Raw genomic sequence first — 21,110 nt, 5'->3', positions numbered from 1 at the left:
TCCATTAGTACAAACCTTTTCTCTATTTTCCATTATATAATAGAAACACCTAACCATATCCAGTTATATACCATTTTGAACATTTTGATTAATTTAATTTTATTCATCACTATTTATTTAGGATCCTATATGCCAAGCACATTCTTTTTGTATTGCTTCATAAAAGTAATACACATTTATAGCAGACATAGGTAAAATACAAAAAGACATAAAAATAAAGGTCATGAATAACTGCAGAAATACTACTGACAATTCTGTAAATTTTCCTGGTGTTTAAAATGGGGTCATGATAAATATTCAGTTATAATTTTTAGATATTTACATTGGATCTTTCCTGTGTCGTGAACTTCTGTTAGCATAAAGACATTTCAATGACTGACAACATCCCATGATCTATTTACACCAACCCTAATTCTACTCCTACTTTTGGACAGTTGGCTGTTTCTAATTTCTCTGTGCAACAGGATGAAATGAGTATTCTTGCATATAAAAGTGGCATGGATCTCTGATTCCAACCGTAAGAAAATATTTTCTTAGAAATGGACTTTATGGATTAAAGGATAAATCAATTTAGTATTTTTTTTTCAAATTAGAAACATCTTCTATTTTATTTTAAAAAGGACATATTCACCACAAAACCACCAAACAATACAGAAGCTTGTGACTATGGGAGAATAGTGGAGAGATGCAAAACTGCAACTCAACTAGGTTTGAAGATAGAGGAAGGGGCCATCAGCCAATGATTATGAGCAGCTCCAGAAGCTGGAAAAGACAAACTAACAGATTCCCCCCTACAATCTCCAGAAAGGAACCAGGCCCTGCTCACACCTTAGTTTTTTTAAGTCCAGTGTGACTCATTTTAAAGAACTAATTTCAAAACCGTAAGATGATAAACTTACATTGTGCAAGTTACTATGTTTCTTATATTTTATTATGGCACAATAATTTGTGGCAATTTGTGAATAGTGTATTTGTTTAACCATTCACTTGATAGACATTTGTGGGTTTATTTTTTTGAAGTCTGTGTGTAATAAACTTACAATTAACATTAGCATATAACTCTTATAGGAATATATACTTTTTATTTCTCTTGTTTGAATTCATAGGAGCTGGAATCACCCATTTCTATGGTAACTGAGTGTATAATTCTTCCTAAAGAATGCACAAATATAGCATTTTACAACCCCTACAAAATACATGGAGAGCTCTTACTGCTGCACATCATCACTAACACTTGATCTTGTCAGACTTGAAATTTTAGTCATTCTAATGAGTATGAAGTATTATCACAGTTTTTAAAACAGCTTTAATAAGATATAATTCACATATCATAAAACTAACTCATTTGAAATGTACAATTAGTTTTTAGTATATTCAAAAGATATGCAACCATCACTACAATCACACCAAAAGAAATTCTGTACCTATTAGCAGTGACTCCAAATTATGTCCCAAATCCTCTCCTCCCCACCACTGCCCAAGCATAGACAACCACACCTATTTTCTGTTTTTATAGATTTTTCATTTATTTTGAATCCTTTATGTGAGTGGAATCATACAACAGGTGGTCTTCTGTGATGTGTTTCTTTCAGTAAGAATTGTAATTTCAATTTTTATCCATGTTGAAGTATATATATCACTACTTTATTCCTTTTCACTGCTGAGTAACATTCCATTGAGTAAATATACCTTATTTAATTTATCCATCCAGCAGGTGAGGGTTGTTTCCAAACTTGACCATTATGAATAATGCTGCTATGAATATTTGTGAACAAGTTTTTGCTGGGATGTTATGTTTTCATTAATCTTGGATATACACTAGGAGTGGAATTGCTAGGTCATATGGTAACTTCAAATTGTTTCGAAAGGCATCTGTACCATTTCACATTCCCACAAGCAATGGATGAAGGTTCCAGTTTCTCCATATCCTTGTCAATACTTGATATTATATATATATATTTTTTTGATGATAGCCATCCTCGTTGGGTGTGAAGTACTATCTCCTTGTGGTGTTGGTTTACATTAATCTATTTAACTAATGATTTTGAATTATATTCACATGTGCCAATTTGCCATTTGTATATCTTCTCGGGGGAAATGTCTTTTTCAATCATTTGCCCATTTTCAGTTGGGTTATTTGTACTGTTATTGTTATTTATTTATTCTGGCTACAAGTTCCTTGTTATATTTATTATTTGCAAATGTTTTCTACCGTTCATTATGCTGTCTTTTCACTTTCTTCACTGTGTCCTTTGAAACTGAGGATAAACATAACTTCTTTTTGGTCACTTGTGCTTTTCATTAATACAGCTTGGTTAAAGTCAGGAAGTGTGAGTCCTCCAAATGTGCTCTTTGTTTTCTAGATTATTTTGGCTATTTTTGTCCTTGGAATTTCCATATGAGTTTTAGGGTCATATTGTCAACTCACCAAAAAAAAAAAAAAAAAAATCCAGATAGAATTTGATAGGTATTGTCTCAAATCTACAGATTAACTTGAAAAGTACTATCATTTCTACAATATTATCTTCTGAAAAATGAACAGGTAATATCCATAAACTTAAGTCTTCTCTGTTATCTTCAATAATGTGTTTTTTTTTCAATACATAAATCTTACACTCTTTGCTTAATTTATTTCTAAAAATTTTATTTTTTCATGCTGCTATAAATGGAATTGATTTCCTAAGTTCATTTTTGGATTATTCATTGCTAGTGTATATAACTACAATTGATTTTTCCATACTCACCTTATACTCTGAAAGCTTGATGAACTTGTTTATTCTGGTAGTTTTTATTGGATTCCTTAAGGATTTTCTATGTATAAGATCATGTCTTCTGCAAATGGAGATTGTTTATTCCTTCCCTCCTTCCTAATACTGATGACTTTTACTTATTTTTCTTGTCTAATTGACCTGGTTAGAATTTCCAATACAATGAATAAAAATAGTGAGAGTCGGCATAATTGTCTTATTCCCATTTAAGAAAAATCATTCAATCTTTACCGTTAAGTGTGATGTTAGTTATGAATTTTTTGTAGATGCCCTTTATCTGGTTGAGAAAGCTCCCTTGTGTTCCTAGTTTTTTAATGTTTTTATACTGAAAGGGTGTTGGACACTTTTACATACTTTTTCTGCATTTGCTGATATAATCGTGATTTTTTTTCCTTTATTCTGTCAATATGGATTCATATGATTCATTTCCAGATGATAAACCAACAATTCATTTCTGGGATAAAATACACTTGGTCATGGAAAATAACTGTTTTAATATAACTGTATATGGTTTGGTAGTATTTTGTTGACAATAATTACATCTAGATTCATAAGGGATATTGGTGTGTGACTTTGCTTTCTTGGTACATATTTATCTGGTTTTGGCATCAGTAACACTGGCCTCACAGGATGAGTTGGTAAGTGTTCTCTCCTCTTCTATTTTTTATGGAAGAGTTTGTGATGGATTGGTGTTAATTCTTTTTCAAATATTAAATAGAATTCACCAGTGAAGCCACCTGGGCCTGGCTTTTGTGGAAAATCTCTAAATCACAATTCAGTATCTTTAATCTTTTTATATCTATTCAGATTTTCTACTTGTTTTTTCCCTTTGAGTCAGTTTCAGTATTCTGTGCCCTTCTATGAATTTGTCCATTTCATCTGAAGCATCTAATTTTGTTGCTCATAGTATTCTCTTATAATTCTTCTCATTCTGGGACATTAGTAGCAATGTAATCTCTTTCATTCCTTATTTTACTAATTTGAGTCTTTCCTGGTTTTTGTTTTTTGTTTTTGTAGTTCATATAGTTACCAGTTTTGTTCATCTTTTGAGGCGCTACCATGGTTTCGCTCATTTTTTCTAAGGTCTATTCCACTTACTTCAGGCCCATCCTAAAAATTATTTCATTTTTTCTCCTTCCTTTCGTTTTAGTTTCCCTTCCTTTCTCTAGTTTTTTTTTAAGGTAAAAGTTAAGATTACTGGCTTAAAATTCTTCTTGCTAAATATAGCTATTTAATGATATAAATTTCCCTCTAAGCTCCTGTCTACTAATATCCCACAATTTTTTTATTTTATATTTCACGTTTGTTTTCACCCCTAAGAAAGTATTTTCTTTTTCTTTTTCTATTTTATTGACATATATTTTCTTGGGCAGTGTCCACCTACCTAACTGAGCATGACCTCCTTGGTACTGAAGGCTGAAAAATAGAAAACTGATTGAAAAAAAAAAAAAAGCCTGGATTTTTCTGAGTGCATAGTGCATGAGAACTAAAGGCCTTTGGTGTGGGGACAGTGTGGGGAGCTGGGGGCCAGAGGAGGCAAAAGCTTAACACAGTGGCCTCAGGGAACTGTGCACACGCTGCTATAGGTGAAGTGACTAATAACCAAGGCCAGCATCTCTGAGGTGCTGCTCAGTGCCACAATGAAGGGGACCTGGGAGACACAGATGGCTGGAAGGTGGCAGAGGGACAGCTGTAGCATGGCCCAGGTCAGCAGGCTGTTCTGCACTCCTACTGCAATGCTGACAGTCCACCGCTGGGCCACTGGCAGCTCCAGGTACGTGCACAGGCAGCAGCCCACAAGGAGGCCAACCAGGGGCACCATGATCCCCTTCAGCACAATGAAGACCTGGCAGGTGTAGGCCAGGAAGAGGTCACCTAGGAGCAGCCAAAGTAGAAGCGGTGATGACCTGCAGTGGCAGCTGGGAGAACTTGAGAAGCTTGGACTTGATCGTCATCCCTACTGCTAAAGGCATGGCAATGAACAGCAGGGTCTCTGGGATCTTGGAAATGAGCATGTGAGAAAGTATTTTCTAAATTCTTATTTGTTTAATGTAAGAGTGTGTGATTGAATTTCCATTTTTTTCCCTGAAAATTTCCCGCTATTTGTTTTGATTTGTAATTAATTCCATCATGTTTGGAGAACATACTTTGTCTGATTTTAATTATTTGAAATGCATTGAGGCTTGTTTTATGATGTAGAATATGATCTCTCCTGGAAAATGTTCCAAATGTTCCTGCTCTTAAGAAGACTGTGTACTGCCTTGCATTTGGGTGAAGTGTCCTATGTATGTCTGTCAGTGTTAAGTTTACTACAACTTGGTCATCTTCTGTCTACTTATAAGCATCATTGAAAGTGGGGTATTAAGGACTTCAACTATTATTGTTGAATTGTGTATGTCTTCCTACATCCAACAGTTTTGTTTCATGCATGTTTTGGGGGCTCTGTTTTTAGACTGATGTATGTTTATAACTATTAGACATATCTAGTAGATTTACCCTTATGCCATTATAAAATGTCCCTCTTTATCTCTAGTAACTCTTTTTAAAAAATTCTATTTTATGTGATATTACTACAGCCATCCCAACTTTGATATAGTTGCTGGTTTGCATGAATATACTTTCTGATCCTTCAGTTTTCAACCTACTTGTGTATCTGAATCTATGTCTCTGGTAGACAAAATAGAGTTTGAACTTGCTTTTCTATCCAGTTTATCTGTCTCTGCCTTTGATTACATTCTTTAATTCATTCACATTTCATGCTATTATTGATATCATTGGACTTATCTTTGCTATTTGCCTTTTAGTTTATGTCTTGCATCATTTTTTTCCTTGGTTCCTCCTTTATTGCTTTGAAAGAATATTTCCTAGTGCAATATTTTAATCTTTCATGATTTTTCCAATATTTCACATTAATTTCTTAGTGATTGCTCTAGAGTATATATTTAAATTAAGTTGTCAGAATCTACACCAAATTTATACTAAATTAATTCCAGTGAACTATAGAAGTGTTACACCTTTATAGTTCTCTTCTCCCTTCCCCTCTTCTTGTGCTGTTTTTGTTACACACAATTCATCTACATGTGTTACAAACCCAACAATTATAGCAGTAGCTATAATAATTACCTATGTAATGCTGTATCTTTTTCAAAAAGCTGAGAGAGACAAAGAGAAAGTATATAGTTGCAGATTTGGTTTTGATAACCTTCTTATTTACCATTTCTAATTCTCTTCATATATTTCTGTGGATTCAAGTTAATTATCTCACGTCATTTCCTCACTCTAAATAAGCTTTGTTCCCACCCACCTCCTTTGTGCTATTAGATAATTATATACACATTTTATTATGCAATAGCTTTTTAATCAGTTGAGATAAAAGAAGGAGAAATATGCAATTATAATGTCTTTTTAAATCACATACTAATTACCTTTACCAGTGCTTTCATTTTTTGATGTGGATTTGAATTACTTTCAGCCTAAAGAAGTTCCTTTAATATCTTTTATAAAGCATTTCTGCTAAAAACAAAGTGTCTCTGTCTCTCTGTCTCTGTCTCCCTCACACAACATACACACAGAACCCAGGGATGTCTTTTTTTGCCTTCATTTAAAAATATTAAACATTTTATTACACAAAATTTCAGATTCATATGTAGTTGTAAGAAATGACAGGGGAATCTATTGTGTTTTCTTTACCAGGTTCCCCCAGTGGTTGCATCTTACAAAACCCTAGTGTGGTATCAAAACTAGCTGTTGACATTGATACAGTCATGATACAGAACAATTCTTTCACCATAAAGTTCCCTCACATTGTCCTTATACACCCACTCCTTAACCCCCTACAAACATGAACTTGGTTCTATAATTTTGTAATTTCAAGCATGTTTAAAAATAGAATCACACAGTATGGAACCTTCTGAGAACTTCTTTGAGACTGACCTTTTTCCCTCGGCAAAATTTTCTGGAGGTTATAGGTTGTTTTCTGTCCTAATAGTCATCCTTTTTACTTGACACTCTGCATAGTATCTTATAGTATGAAGGTATCACAGTTTAATTCTTTACAACTGAAAGACATCTGAGTTGTTCCTAAATAAAGCTACTGCATATATTTGTGTACAGGTTTTTACATGAAGATTTCAGCATTCTTTGTGATACATGTTCAAGAGTCCTACTGCTAGGTTGTATGATAGTTTTATATATAGGTTATTAAGACATTTCCAGAGTGGTGGTACCATTTTATATTCCCATCAGAAAAATATATGTGATCTATTTTCTCTTCATTTTTACTAGCATTTGGTATTGCCATTGCATCTATTCAAAAATTATATCTATCCAATATTATGCAATATACCAAACACTGTTCAGCAACTGCATTTGAATTTTAAATTTGACATTTATGTTTTCATCTTCATTACTGTCTGCTCTATTTTGATATAATCAAGTGCATCTTAAATCATGGGAGTGAATGAGAAATCTATGCTATCTGTACGTTAGAAAGATATTCACACTAATTCATTTGAACAGGGGTCAGCAAACCGTGGCCTGCAGGACACATCTGGCCTATGACTTATTTTTGTAAAGAAAATTTTATTGGAACACAGCCATACTCATGTGTTTATATATTTTCTATACCTTTCTCTATGCCATAAAGGCATATTTGAGATATTGCAACAGAGATCTCTGACAAAGCAAAATATTTACTATCTGGTCCTTTACAGAAAAAGTTTGCCAGCCTCTGCTTTAGAAGATTTTTCTTTGAAATGCAATACCATTCTTTTGGCTGATAATATTTCTGTTAATTATCCTTACAGAGGAACAGGTTCCAATACTGGAAATTAAGGTGGCTTCTTTCAGACATTAGGAAATTCTTCTCTCAATCTGTGAAACTAAGCTAGTGTTAAAATAAAATAATTTATATTTATTTTGCATATCAGATATCAAGTCATGAGTGAAATGTGGGAATAAGGATGGAATCAGAGTTAGGAAAACTAATGGCAGTGATCTTCAGCTGTATACCAAGAATTTTCCTCATTTCCTTTACCCAGGATTTATGCAGAGCAGTATCCAAGTCTTTGTTAGACTATAATTAAGAGCCAGCCACACAATACACATATTCTGCTTATTCTGTCAGAAAATGACCAAATCCAAGCTGGAGCAAATTGAAGTTTTGATTCCAGCGGTGATATAGAAACTGATCTATTCCTGATTATCAAGGGTATAAATTCTATCCCTCTCTTGATATATCTGAATTAAGATTTCTCCTCTACCTACTTTCCCAGGCACACTTCTTTCATATTTAGGTGTTAAGAGGATGAATTGGTAATAGATTTTCTAGTTTCTGGTACTGTCTTTACTTTTTTAAATTAAAATTTAAATATATGTTGATAATTTCAATGGGACTATTGGAGTGAGCAGGAGAAGACTGCAACCGTTTCCATCCTGCCAGAAGTCAAGAGAAGATTATTGAGAGAAAAGGACAGGGAAAGGAAGAGGGAGGAGAGAAAGGAAACAACCACTTCTATAAAGGATAAAAAATAAAATAATAAGAAAGATCAGTAATAGTAAATAAGCAACTCTGGAAGTAAACTGATATCCAGAGGCCTCTGTCAGCATCAAAGCCTAAAGCAGGCATAACCAGGTAGGAGTTCAACTTGGTCGTGCAGGGTGAAAACAGAACACATAAGAAGTGGCATCCTCTCAGTGTTCATTTTTGTATCTCTTGTGCTTCGTGTCAAAGCTTGTTTGACCTCAAAAGAAAAGTCCAAAGAGAAACCTTTATTCTCTAAGGAAAACCAAGTAAAATGCAGCTTAAGAAGGCAAATCCCTTCTGCTCTTTAAAGAATGTCTTCAACAATGAATAAAGCAAACAATCAGAGCCAAGCTCGATGTATGCTCTACAGTCTACCTGAGGAGCTGGTTTGTTTTACATATCCCAATTCAATCTCACATCATCCCAAGGCACATAACAGATTTAGATACAATCATAAAACATTCATACCTGAGAAATAATCTCCAAAGAACTTGCTTTTAATGTTTTGGGGGTCATAGACCCCTTTGAGAATCTATAAAGGCTATGGAGCTGTATTCCAGAAAAAAAAATTGCTAACAATTTCAGGGATTTCAAATCTCTTGTTGTCCAATCCTCATTTTAAAGAAATTTTGTAAAAGAGCAAACATAACGAAAGTTGGCACTGTTCCTATTCTCACTGCAATGTTGTCTTTCTTTTTTTTTTTTTCAAACAGATGGCATTGTTCTGTAACAAACCAGAGAGATTTTTTCACTGATTACTTAATACTGATGCCCTAAGTTCTATTTGCTGTCATTGTTGTTCTTTGTCTTAAAGCTAGACCATCTTATATTTTTTCCAACAGATATCTTAGGGCACCATTCTACACATTAGGTCCATTTTTGCTGTATTTAAATTCTAACCACAGACCAAAATTAGAAGGGGAAATAGAGGATTAAATCTGATATCTAAGTTAGCCCCCACATTCCAATGAGCATTTCTAATCGTAATAACTTGAGATGTTTTAAAAGACTTCAAGCAGAGTAGTTTGTATCTTAGATATGATTCAGGTAAAATTGAGCTCCTGTTATTAGTTGGAGTAAATCTGCCTTAGCCTTCTTTTTCTCAAAGACTGTCATGCTGAACTGCAGGGCTCAAATAGTAGAGGAACTTTATATGGATGTACTCTAATTCACAGACCTAAATCAATCACACTGTCTCTTTCAACGTATTTTTCACTTCTACCAAACCCTTTGATCATCCTTATCAGTATTAACACATCATAGTCTACGATGATCTCAAATCTGCTTTCAGAATAAGTTCCAACACCTCAATTTGCTCATTAAAATCTTTCAATACTTTCTAATTTCTTTATTTTCAGGTTCCTATTGTTTCGCTAGGAAAGCACAATTAAGGGAATATAGAACTATCCAATGTCCTGATTTTGAGAAAGTCCTGATATTAAGAAAGTGAAAACATCAATGATGTTAATTGTAATTATGGTGCCAATCAACTTCTATTTTAACATGAAACTCTTCATAGAACTTATACAGAGTATATTAGCATATTAAGATATTTCACAAATACAGCTATCACCCACATGTGCAATGCAAAGGTAGGGGTGGGGAAAAATTGTCTTCCTCTGTACCTAAGTCCTTTGTACCAATTACCATACCAGCTCTCCAAGAGTGGCCTAAAACTGGTCAGTCAGATGGAATTTTAGAACAGAACATGAAGCAAATATTCAGCCATTATTTCTTATATTATCTAACCAGCTTGGCTCACAAAAATCCCACCTAAATTTTTTCTTACTTTGAACCCAAAGAAAAGAATGCATGATACTTATTCATAGAAATTCCACGTCTACAATCCCATAAAGTTAAAGATTAATATTGTATAAGTAATACTGGTTTAGATGTTTCTTAATCAAGATTCTTTTGGCTAAAAGTGATAAAATAAATTCAAAATAGCTTAATTTAAAAAAGCATATATAAATATGTAAACTAAGTGACCTATGGAAATTTTGGCTCAAATAATTTTAAAGTTCAATTAAAGGATGATTTTAGACATGACCAAGTATAGGAGCTCAAATAGTTTCATCGCAACTCACTTTCCCTTCTTCCATGTTTTCACCATGTGATTATGTTTGCTCTGTTTTCAGGTAGGTCTTCCTTTACAGGGAAGATCTGTTCCCTGGTAGCCCCAGCATTCAATCCTTCCAGAAATACTCAGTATAAAAAGCAAATGGATGCAAATAATCTCAAATAATGCAAACACACACACATAAGCAACACACACAAAACCCAACAATCCAGAATCAAGTTTCACCGGACTTCTCTGACTAGGTTCAGGTCACATGCACACTTTTGGAGTTATGAGGGCAGAGTAAAGTCCAACAGAATTACATGAACTGAGATTTCTGAAGGGGCAATACCTCAAGGAAAATAAAAATCATGTTAATAAAAGAAGAATGAATGGATATAGGCAGAGAAAACAACAGACATCCAGAACTGTTTCACTACGCCAGATGCTTACTGTCCTTAGATTATTCACTTCTTAAACTGTAAGTTTATTCACTACTATTAACCAGAACCTGGAAAAAACTGCAAATGCAGTGAATTAGGAATATGGAGATTATGGCAATGGCCCCATTAAGGTGGGAAACTGTAGGCCTTATTTTCCTAAGCCCAAACCCATGCGTTTAGCTGATCCTGGTAAAGGGCCTCAATAACAAAAGGGAAACAAGCTTTTCCTGTCCTGCTTAAAGGAGGGCAAAAAGCAAATGATCCATCAGGAGGCACAGAACTCAGCCCACTTTTCTATCCTACCTACCCTCACAAGAGCCCCCTACTTGCATAAACTGACCAATTTGAAAAGATGAATTACTGGGAAAAATACAAATACACACATATGGACATACTATCTTATTCACATTTAAATTTCAAACACTGTGCTCAGTACATGCTGGCCCTGAGTTCAAATTTTTTAAATAAAGATAAAGTGGACAGCTTTAAGGGTCTGATGAGTTAAACACTGCACAATATATTCAACAACTGGAAAAAAATCTAGGGGGTGGTATAACTATATATACCTTTATACATTTAGTTAACAGGTATAGGGACAAGCCCTGCAATTTGCAGAAAAATCTGTTCGGGACAGAGAGGTCTTTGGTTACTGACAGAATCTCCCCTTGACTTTCATACAAATCAAGAAGTCTGTCCATATACAAAAACCACTGAATTCAAAAAAGTAGCAACAGGGTATTAAGGAATTGGCTCTTGCCATCATGCATTGTGGGGACCAGCGTGAAGCAGGGCTGGCTGGAGGCAGGAAATGTTGCAGCTCAATACTAGGATCTGCAGATTAGAACAGCAGTCTAGAGATAGAATGGTTAGTGCTTTCCTCAAAAATTCCCAGGTTGCCAAGTAAGTTCCTAGGATACTTTCCCCAAACAGTGGATAAGCTTTCCCCAAACAGTAGATAAACTATCTCTTTAATGATATACCAGTCTTTTTCCTCTGAATGAAGTATTTATCAATACTTGCCATGTCAACAACTGATTACTAATAACACAATAAATTTTTGGTCTATTAAGAAGTAAGTGCCATTCCTACGGTCATTTATTTGTGTCACCTCTAAATGTAAAAATTTTGTAATGAAGCTTCTTAATGCGTTATTTTAGTGATGCCTGCCTTCATTTGATTTGCTAAACAAATCTGATTGTCCAGTTGTTAAAATACCTAACACATACACATTTTGGCACTAATTGATCTAAGAGAACTAGTTGCAATCTATACCTTTTATCTTTTAAATAATTTGTTTTGGAATAATTTTTAAAAACCTTACACTCATGGACTAAAATACCCACATCTAAGTCTACTCGGTTTTTTCTTATTAAATTTTAAAGCACATATTTTAGAAGCACATTTTCAAGTTTTCAAAACCATAAATATCAATAAAATAAAAATGAACAAGCCAGTCCAACTCCAATGGGAGCTTGTCTTATGAAGTAGATCAATGAAGATTCCAGCTAAGCTCCTAAGAAAAGAAAAATAGTCCACCTGCTAGGGGATCTGCATTTTAACAGGCTGTTTATATATTTACTCATGTTGAAAAGTGGCCAAATGCTGTGATTTTTACCTTTTAGCTGTTTCAAACAGACTTTTCTTTCTCCTTAATAAAGATGTACTTTAAAAGTAAGTTAAGTACTGTGTACTTTTTTGCCTGTTTATATTTAACAAAAATAGGTGCATATAAAATATGGAGCAAATACAAAATCCTACAGAGTATTTTAAAGAGTATTTTAAATTGGAATAAATGCCATAATCTATTTAACATTTTACTTTCAAGGTTGTGTAGAAATAGAATATGACTTAAGAAATGGGAAACTAGGTCAGTTGAGGTTTTATGTGAGCATAGTTCCCCAGTGCATATGTGGTAACAGAAACACATCAAAACACATTGACCAAAATCCTTCCCTCAAATTGCTATCTTCCAGAGCATCAAAAAAATCAGTAGTGGACCAACAGTAGTACAATGCCTTTTCAAGGTGCTCAGAGATGCAGTGACTTGAAGGGAATCAATAAGAGAAAGATGAGAGAGTCAAATGCATTCTTGGAGTAAAACTTCTTAATCTTCTTTAAAAGTCTCTTGTGGTCACCAAAAGACCCACAAAGATTCCTCTAGAATATTACAGGAGAAAGATGCAAGCCAGTGCTAGCTAATATAAACCTCCAGACTGCGAGCATTGTATAAAGAGGGTACACTGGAGTCGTAGAAATCTTCACTGAAATCATACATTTTTCAAATACTCATCTGCACATTTTTGGCACCTTACCTACTCTGAGACTTAGTCTTCTCACCTATGAATTAGGGATGATTAGGGATCACAAGGCTGTTTTTGAGAATTTTATAGAAGAACATTTAAAATCTATTATATCATTAAATAAATGGTAAAGGCTTTTAACATTTTTAAAAGTAATCTCCAAATTATGCAGTTTTAATGGTTTTTGATTAATCATTTTATAAACATACTTTATAAGTTCTTATATTAGTACTGTCTACACATGGGCAAACAGTAAGCCTTTAACTGTATAAAATAATTCAGATGTCAGATTTTTTTAGGGGAGTAATGATAGGGTAACTTTATTCCTTAGCTTGAATTAACCAGTTTCTTATATACTATATAGCAAACAAAGTTAATAGTATGAGAATCACAAGTACTTGGCTGGTAGTGCATGGTAATGTACTTTAAAGATATTCTTACTTCTGAATATGAGAGAGCTAAAATTATTTGTACTTTTCAGTACACTTTTTCATATGCCCATAGATTTTTTTCTTGTCTATAGACAGTATCTCCCCTACTAATATATCCAGATGATATAGTATAAGAATGTCTTCTATTGATAGTTATAAAACACATGTGCTTCCAGTTAAAATGTTTTCCCTTTAAATGCCAAAATAAGTATGTGTATAATGTAATAAAAATACATTGAAAATGCCTCTCTGGCCAGTACTTGGATATTTTAATTCTGTAACAGAAATCTAGAAGGTAGATGTCATGACTAGATACTAGCAACCAGCCCCATACACCTACCTAACTTTTACCATGTATGTTCACGTTCTCTGCCTTCAACAATCTTACCATGATTAAACTATCTATGTTCCTAGCTAAGAACAATTTTCTACTTGTACATGAGATCTCACCTTCTCTTACCTAATTAGGGCTATTGTTTCAGCAACTTCCTCTCTCACTTTCTTCTCAATTATCACATGCTTCTCTCAGTCTCTAATGGATTATCTTTATCAACATATGGATATCCTCTTACTTCTCCCATGAAGGAAAATAAAATATGCCTTATGACGCCAAAACACTCACCGACTGCTAATGTCCTAGTTATCTGTCCCCTGTTGACAGCATACCTTAAAAAAAAAAAAAAAAAGAATTCCAAATATGCAGTTGCTTTTCACATTTTCTTAACCCCACTCCAGTCAGGCTTTCGTTCCCAATACAACTCCATACCTCTCTTGTCAAGGTCAACCATAACTGACACAATGGTAAATCCAATGGTCCATTTTCAAACCCAACTTCACTTCATTCATCATCAGTATTTTACTCAGACAATTATATCCTCCTTCTGGAAGCACCTGCTAAACTTGGCATTCAGGGAGGATTCTTCTCTAATATCACTAGCCATATTCTGTTTTAATCTACCTTGATGTCTCCTTCTCAACTTCACTCTCTTTACTCAATGTCCAGATAATCTCAAGGCACATGGCTTTATGTACAATCTACGCTGCTGATTCCAACTTTATGTCTGTAGCCTGGAAATCTAGTCTGAATTCCTAATACAACACTATCACTTGGAGGGTAAGTAGCATCTTAACATGTCGCTTAAGTAGCTCCCCATCTACTAAATAATAATTCTATTTTTCAAATTCTTTGGGTAAAAAAAAATTGATGCATCAGCATTTCCTTCTCTTATTCTCTGTCTCCCTCTATTTTCAAAATTTAACCAGGATGTGACCAATTTTCACCATCCCCACCAAAATCTCATCACCAAAAATCTAATGACCAAAATCTCTTGCCTGGTTACTCAGTATCCTCCTAACTATTCTCCATTCTTCTATCACATCTCCTTCCATGTATTCTCAAAGTAGCAACAGAGAGAATATCTGCTTAAAAATCTTATACATGATTATGGTGTTCTTTCTTCAAATCCTACAGTATCTTCTCATTCTATGTTAGATAATGAAAATAAATTTTGTAAATAATTGTATATTACTTACATGATTATGTTGGAGGATGATTATTATAAGTGATCAATAAAAACTTGTAAGAATAAAAATTCTACTTTAAAGTATAGTTCAGCACTGAGAAAGTTACAAAGACATACTTAAAACAGAAAATACATTAGAAAAATGCTCTAACACCTCTCAAAATATTTAAAAATGTGAAGTTGAGTAGCAGATTACAAAGGTATGTAGTTCCCAATAGATAAAACTGAGTGACATGACTTTTTTTTTTATTTTAAAAGGCAGTATTTATAATACACAAGAAATTGGATCCTTTCAATTATCTTGAATTTATAATGAAATGTTAAATTTCAAATTAAAATATGTAAAGAAGAAACTTCTTGACATTCATTTAGGGTATGTGTAAGCCAATGTGCTTGAATATCACTGCTATATAACACCTTCTATTAGGATTGGAAGGAACACTTGGGGAAACCAGACTCATTTTGTCAAGTGTCTCTCAGCTTATGTAACTTTACAAATTGATCATGTGCTTACTGCCTTTTTTTAAAAATTAAAATTCTTAGTAAAATTCTAAAAAAAGAAAACTAAAAGGAAACCCCTGTACACTACTGATGGGAATATAAAAGTCAGTGTAGTCACAATGGGAAACAGTATGGAGGTTCCTCAGATCTAGCAATCTCCCATTCATGTATATAGTCAAAGGAATTGAAATTAGGTTCTTTAATAGATACCTGCATTTCCACGTTCACTGAAGCATTATTCACAATAACCAAGATATGGAAGCAATCTAAGTGTCCACTTATGGATGAATGGATAAAGAAAATGTGAAGACATACATAAAATGGAATGTTACTCAAACTTAAAAAAGAAGGAAACCCTGCCATTTGAGACAATATGAATGAACCTGGAGGACAGAATGCTAAGTGAAGTAAGCCAGACACAGAAAGACATGCTACACAATATCATTTATATGAGGAATCTAAAACAGCCATTTCTTCTCCACTTGAACTAAATATTATTTTAATATTTCATTTCTTCTCTACCTTTGTCTTTCTAGCTACATCTTTGTCTTTTTTGGCAATTACTTTATCGTTTACTGAATGTAATGTTAATCACCTAATCACCACCATTTTTCTTTGTATAAAAATATGCAGTGTTATATTAGTTTCTGGTGTACAGCACAGAGTGATTGTCTGATGGATATTTTGTATTATTTTTAAAAGCCACTTAAATTATTTGCACGTCAGTTTGATATTCTTCAAGGTTTTCTGATTTTATTTGGCTTTTTACAGGCATTCCAGGGCTATTTAAATCATACTACTATGATAGTGTGATGCTACCCTTTTGAGGTCTCTCAAGAATTCCTCATATAGCTAATGAGGTCTCTACAATCACAATGATAAAAACTTGAGCAATACTATGTTCTATGTGAACTCCAGGAATTGTCCACTTACAGCTTCCCAGTAAATGTGCTTTTCCTGGCAACAGTTCTTTGCTAACCTCATGGAATTTTTTCTAAGCATGTACAGATAGGTACTCAGTCAAGGGGATCCCATGCAGTTTCTGGAACATAGTCTCTTCAATGCTGCATCTACTGTGGTCCTCTGTCCTGAAATTTTAGCTACATTGTCCTCCCCATACTCTGATCTTTATTTCCTTCGATTCCGACTTTTCTTCCCTTAATTCATCAAGACCACCAGGTTTTTTGATTGTGGTATTCTCCCTTTATCTATAGTCAGGAAATTGCCTTTTGGTAGACAGCTGAAACAGTACTTGTAAGGGTCATCTTATGCATTTTTATTCTTGCTGAAACCACAGTCCATGTTGACTATTGTGCAATGTCTTAAAACTGTTGCTTCACATATTAAGCACATTTTTATAGTTGTTTATGATACAGTATAACTCCTCTAGAAGTTATCCTTTCAATTTTAGAAGCAGAAGTGTGCTCACCTATTTCAGTGTAACATACTGATACATTAGTTAAAATTGATGAAAAGACATCAGAAGTAATGAAAAGTATGTGATTAAAAGGTTTAGGGAATTATGGCCCCTACCCAGGAATTTGCCCTCAATGGCTTTCTCATCTTAACTTATTAGAAGCTACCTATACTTTTGAACTATACTCTCTGACCAAATTTTGTATTTATTACCATCATACAGCCTCCAATATCACTGCCTGACTCAGATTTACTAGAAACAAATTCCTTCCAGTATTTATTTCTTATTCCAGCACAGAATGCAGTGGTGTATTCTGTCTTCCTTCAGACAAGCATTTGGCTGTGATACTGGATCAACATAAAAATCAATAAGAATCCTTTCCTCATCTCTGGAAGCTGAAGCCACTGATTTGTGATATCTATATTGAAAACAAATGCTAAAATGAAGATGAGGCTTTGAGTATTTGTACATCACTAATATATAGCATTATGAGAAACTTTTTAAAAAGTGGAAAAAGAAAGTTGTTTCTTTTACTCTTATAAACCTACAGCAGGAAAGGATAAATTTCAGTCTATTGCTCTATTCTGAGTAGTTAAGAAAATCCCTTATGCAACCAAGTTTTAAGATGGTAAGTCTACCTATTATTTTTGTACTTGCTGAATATAATAGTCACCAACTTTTAACAACTAGCAGAACTTCAGTAGAGGGTAAATTCTAAACCCAGAACAAAAATAATTTGTCAAAAGCAAAGTCCTGATTAACAAAGATTTAAAAGCTATCTATTAGAGTAATTCTGTTTGAAATTATTTTTGATTATCCCTTGTGCATGGAACAAATGCTACTCAACAATTCTTCACACTTAATCCCTGATTGAAAATGACAGTATTCATTGTTACAGAGAACAGCTTATGGCAATACTGAAAGTGGTCTGAACTGAGGAGCAGTTTGTAAAATTATATTAAAAAAGAAATAAATTATATGAGATTGAACTGTAGAACATTTTGAGAGAATACGCCAAAGTCATGAAAGAATATATAACTGTTTAGAGTATGAGGAGAACCTGTATTAGAACACTGGGATCAAGGAACAATTAAAATATGAGTAAAATATAAATTGATTATTTTGGCTGAAGTGGAAGCTGTGGGGGTATTAATTAAAATAATTCAACTTGTGTTAATGTAGGATCACTACTCAATACGTGTCATAATATTCAATAAAGCCTACTGTGTGCCAGAATAAATTTCATTTTTCACTTACTTCACTTGTTTTACCCTTCCACATGATACTATGAAGCTTCTACAATTATTTTTTACTTTATTATACATGAAATTTAAAGCTAAGAAAAATTACTAGTATCAACCACTCATTAAATATTTACTGATCAAATCCAGGAAATGTGGCATAGTAAAACATGGACAGACTTTGGGGAGAGAGGCATACCTTACCTACTTGTGTCCTTTGTTAAGGTATTTAAACCATCTGGGCTTCAGCTTATTCAACTTTAAAATGACTATGATTATAATACTTTGCTTTTGAGTCAACAGAAATCTTAACAATCATATATACATATATGTATATATATAAAACAATCATATACATATATAGTATATATTGCCTATTGACTCAAGTAGTTAATCCATACTAGATATTCTAAATGCTGTGGTAATGGACATATCTATAATTATAATGGTAAGTTGGCAGGCACTATATGAGATAACTTGCATTTATTATCTTATTTAAATGAACCCTTCTATTTCTGATGAATTGGAATTATTGCAATGATGAGGAACTCAAAACTCAGACAGTAAAAGTAATTGTACTGGTTTATTTATTCACTCTGCAACATTTATGGAGTCCTTGTTATATATGAAATACTATGCAAAGTTTCTGGAATTCAAAAATGAATACAGTTCATGATAAAATAAATGGGCAGTTATGTATATCAGTGTATTAGATAACAATCTATACCAGAAGGTCCTGAGATTGGTAGAGGGCACTGTGATTTCACATACATGATTTTATATCATTAAATAAGTAAGGTAGGATCATTTTTTTTTTACCCTGTAGAAACTGATGTTTCTAGTAGTGTGTGCTTCTAAGTTAAAGATCATGGTTATTATGCATGCTGAGAATAGAAAAGAACTTGTTATGGGTATGGGCAGAGTGGGAGTTTGGCATAAAACAATATTAATCACCTACTGTAGTATCTTTGTCTACCTTATTAGTTGGCCTCCATTCTACACCAACCCAATTACCTTTAAAATAGTTTTTTGTTAGTTTTGCAGAAAAGACAACACTCTACAAAAACTATTAGAGTTGATAAACAAATTCAGAACAGCAGCAGGGTATAGATTAACATACAGAAATCAGTTGCATTTCTTTACACTAACAATGAAATATTAGAAAAGGAAATTTTTAAAAAATACCTTAATTAAAATTGCATCAAAAATGAAATACTTAGAAATAAACCTGACTAAGGAGGTGAATGACTTACATGTAACGAACTATAAGACACTGATAAACAAAACTAAAGATGAGTTAAAGAAATGGAAAGATATCCCATGCTCTTGAATTGGAAGAATTAATATCGTTAAAATGGCCATACTAGCCGTAGTCATCTACAGATTTAATGTGATCTCTATCAAATTACTCAGAACATTTTTTTCACAGAAATATAACAAATAATCTTAAGATTTATATGGAGTCACAAAAGACCCATAATTGCCAGAGTAACATTAAAGAAAAAGAATGAAGCTGGTGGCATAACCCTCCTAGACTTCAGACAATATTATAATGCTATAGTAAATAAAACAGTATGGAACTGACACAAAAACAGACATACAGATCAATGGAACAGCCCGGAAATAAACCCACACACCATGGTCAATGAATCTTTGACAAAGGAAGCAAGAATATACAAAGGAAAAAAAGACAGTCTCTTTGCCAAGTGGTGTTGGGAAAGCTGGACAGTCACGTGTAAAATAAATTCAGAACACTCCTTCACACCATACACAAAAATAAACTCAAAGTGGCTTAAACACTTAAACATAAGGCAGAATACCATAAATCTCTTGGTAGAGAATATAGGGAAAAGATTCTCTGACATAAATTGTAGCAATGTTTTCCTAGGTCAGTCTACCACGGCAAAAGAAATAAAAGCAAAAATAAACAAATAGGACCTAATTAAACTTAGAAGCTTTTGCACAGCAAAGGAAACCAAAAATAAAATGAAAAGACAACCTATGAACTGGGAGAAAGTATTTTCAAACAATGCAACTGACATGGGCTAAACGCGCAGAATATAACAGCATATACAACTCAATAACAATGACAACAATGACAACAAAAAGCAACTAAATCAAAAATTGGCAAAAGATCTAAATAGACGTTTCTCCAATGAAGACATACAGATGGCCAACAGGCATAGGAAAAGATGCTCAATATCGCTAATTATCCAGAGAAATACAAATCAAAATGACAATGAGGTATCACCTCACACAAGTTACAATGATTATTATTAAAAAGTCAACAAATGATAAATGCTGGAGAGGGTGTGGAGAAAAGGGAACCCTCCTGCACTGCTGGTGGGAATGCAGTTTGGTGTAGCCACTATGGAAAACAGTATGGAGATTTTTGAAAAACTAAAAATAGAGTTATCATATGGTCCAGCAATCCCACTCCTGGGCATATATCTGGGAAAACTCAAATTTGAAAAGATACATGCACCTCGTTGTTCACAGCAGCACTATCTACAATACCCAAGTCTTTGAAGCAACCTAAATGTCCATCAACAGATGACTGGATAAAGAAGTTATGGTGTGTATATATAACAGAATACTACTAAGCCATAAGAAGTATGAAATAATGCCATTTGTAGCAATATGGATGGACCCAGAGACTATCATATTAAATGAAACAAGTCAGAGAAAGACAAATATATGGAATTATTTATATATAGAACTAAAAAAATGATCCAAACAAACTTATTTACAAAACAGAAGCAGACTCACAGACACAGAAAACAAACTTATGGTTACTGAAGAAGAAGAGGGGGGAGGGATGAAATAGGAGTTTGGGATTAGTAGATACAAACTACTGTATACAAAATAGAAAAGTTTATACTGCATAGCACAGGGAACTTTAT

At 33.6% G+C, this 21,110-nt stretch overlaps 1 pseudogene; it reads right to left on the bottom strand.

Moving 5' to 3' along the window:
- Nucleotides 1-4,279: 4,279 nt before the first annotated feature.
- On the bottom strand, nucleotides 4,280-4,880 carry LOC105098284 (P3 protein-like; annotated as a pseudogene).
- Between the last annotated feature and the right edge of the window lie 16,230 nt (nucleotides 4,881-21,110).

This window comes from Camelus dromedarius, chromosome 10 (assembly GCF_036321535.1).
Source record: "Camelus dromedarius isolate mCamDro1 chromosome 10, mCamDro1.pat, whole genome shotgun sequence".
NCBI lineage: Eukaryota > Metazoa > Chordata > Mammalia > Artiodactyla > Camelidae > Camelus > Camelus dromedarius.
The sequence above is the reverse complement of the archived record's forward strand: the minus strand, read 5'-3'. Positions and strand labels throughout refer to the sequence as shown.